Genomic DNA, 2992 nt, shown 5'->3' with positions numbered 1-2992 from the left:
TTACCCGGCTGAATTAATGGGCATTTTGTCTTCAGTATCTTGCAGGGAGCAGGGGACAACAACAAAAGCATTAGCAGCATCAATTTCATTCCAAGTACACCTATATTAGTTACACCCCCACACACACGATTAGCAGATCCAGTGATCAGAATCCAAGCCTTCTGCCAAGAGCACAGCTGCAGTGACGTTACTAACATGAATGGGATCCAGCTGTAGCATCAGATCAGAAGGGGCTGATGTTCTACCTCACACTGACATACTTCCTAAATCTCAGTAGTGCAGGAGGTATTTATGCACTAACCTTTTTGAGCTCAGTACAAGGAGTTACTGAAAGTGGTCTTTGATTATGATGGTCCCATTATGGGTTACAAACAGTCTATTTTTTGAAGCATCCCTTGAGCTTTGGTGTGAGAAAAAGTAAATTGTAATGATTTTGATAATTATAAGGGAAGAATTGTGCATGCAACATTCTTGACTCTCTCTGAGGCTTTGTGAGCAGCTGCAAAGATGGAGAAATCATCTTTGTGAAACTCAGCAGTGCTATTGTGAACTTTCTGTGCTTGTGTCAAGTCTGAATTGATTTCCATTGAGTAAGAACGCACATGATCATTTGGGGCCTTTTCGGAAGGTAGCCACACTTTTACCTCATGTGGGATAGATGAGCAGATCTGCCTTCAGCTTTAGCAAAACTGGTGAGCCGACTGGTGAGCAGACCCTACTATTAGTGGTGGCCATGCCTGGCATCCGGAGCAAAAAGCCACACCCTGCCATGTAAGGTCCTCCGGGTATGCCCCTACTATGCCAACATGCATTGTGCCGCCAGTAAACTCGAATGGCCTGATGACAATAGCAGCTTCCCTATGAGTGGGCCAGGAAGGACATGTGACCTCTGATGCCATGCCAAGAATCCATCATGGCTCCAGATGGCAGAGGCCCTCTTAACCCTGTAGTTGCGCTCCCAGTGGCAACAGAGGTTGCAAACTCCACTTTGAGCTAGAGGCCACCACTGCTTCTGGGGTGGGGGCAGTTGAGAGGATGAGCAGCCGTATGCGACAGGCAGCACACCAGTCCAATCAGAGCGCGCCCCCCATGCCCACACCACTACTCCACGTGGAATAGGCAAATGCAACCCCTATGCCCCCTGAAACCTTTGGGAAGCCACTGCCAGTCTATGTAGACAACACAGAGCTAGATGAACCAATGGTCTGGCGCAGTCTATGGCAGCTTCCTGTGCTCCTATGCACCTCTTTGCCTGTCTGCTTTGTGGAAATGAGGCCACTGGCATGGGAATGGGTTGGTGCTGACCCATATCCCCTGGCAGCCCTTCTGGAATCCACCCCTCCCCCATCTCCCACCATGGCCTCAAAGGGCAACCCAGGGAACTGGCAGGGGGGTGGGGGCATCCCTATTAGCCTCTTGCACCCCTGCTGGCCCTACACATAGGTGGCTGCCTTTCCAATGAATTTGCCATCCACCGTGGCCAGCCAATGAATTTCCCCATCCCTTTATTTTCATTGTGACAATCTTTTGTACACCTACACTATTAGCAACGTTCACATTTGAAGAATGGCTTCAGAACCATAATTCATAACTGTAAGAAACTTTACTTAAAACCAAGAAAAAACATAGCTGAGTTCCATGTCATCTTGGATGGAGAAAGAAGTCTGTTTCTCTGAGAGTCAGGGAGGCTTTTCACTCGAGCAGCCCAACCCAGGCTTGGGCAGCTCTACCTGGGCCCATAAAGGGCCTCCAAACCAGTTCTGTGCACATGTGAATGATCTTAGTGTCTTTGGGTCTCTTTGCTTAGCTGACAGAAAAGCTGGTATGGAGGAAATCCCCGGGTAGCCTGGGGGTTTTACCCGACCATTTACCGGGGTTAAAGGGTGCGAACATGCCCTTGTATCCACAGAACACAGAACTGGGTTCCTAGAGTGCCCGACTCATGGGGAAATCCATCAATGCACTGTGCTCATCAGGTGGTGCATAGTTTGTAGGATATCTGGGACATTTCCCCCCAGCCTCCAAAATGCATTGCAGCTTGCGGCAGCACAGAAAGTGTGGGCATGTTAGCTGCATGGCTGCAATCCTCCCCGGATCATCTGTGGGGAAGGTGCTCTTTTGTCATCCCCCCCACCTGCCCTCTCCGGCCCAGCAAATGGTTGTGTGAATTAGGGATGTGCATGGAACCGGGTGGGGTGTGTGTGTGCATCTTGAAGGGTGGGGGAGGGTGCACTTACCCCTCCCGCCGCATTTCCCCTGTCAGTGCTCCATTTTGGTAAAGCCCCTCAGGGCAGCAGAGTACCTCCCTGCCGTCCCATTGCTGCGTCTCCCAAAAGTGACCAGAAGTATCAGACATGCCTGTGCATGCCGGGCATGAGCGCAAAGCCATCGCACACACATGCCTGCCCTGTGTGAACACCCCTGTTCCCGGCACACAGAGTCGCAACTGATACTTCCAGTCACTTCCAGTAGATGTGGCACTGGAACGGCAGGGAGGTACGCTGTCACCCTAAGGGGCTTTACCAAAATGGAGTGCCAGTGGGGGAAATGCAATGGGAGGAGTAAGTGCAGCCTTCCCCACCCATAAAGATGCACCCCTTGCTGTTGAACTGACAGAACCACCTGACTTTCGAACCGGTTTGGAGGCCCATGAAGGGCCTCCGAACCATTTCTGTGCACATCCCTAGTATGAATGATCTTAGTGTCTTTGGGTCTCTTTGCTTAGCTGACAGAAAAGCAGGTATGGAGGAAATCCATTCACATATGAATTTCCCCACCCCCAGCCCTTCAACTCTAGATGTGAGATTAAACTTATTTATTGTTTCATGCATTGATATACCTCCTCGTACAAAAAGGTCCCTGAGCAGTTCACAATGTAAAGTCCCTGGGTGGTTCACTATATTCTCACTTTTACTTTCTGGATGGGGATAATCCTGCCACCACTGCAACTTCCAACACTCCTTCTGAATGGTAAGTGGATTATTTCCCAGTG

Source organism: Hemicordylus capensis, chromosome 2, assembly GCF_027244095.1.
Source record: "Hemicordylus capensis ecotype Gifberg chromosome 2, rHemCap1.1.pri, whole genome shotgun sequence".
Taxonomy (NCBI): domain Eukaryota; kingdom Metazoa; phylum Chordata; class Lepidosauria; order Squamata; family Cordylidae; genus Hemicordylus; species Hemicordylus capensis.
Note: the sequence above shows the minus strand (reverse complement) of the source record.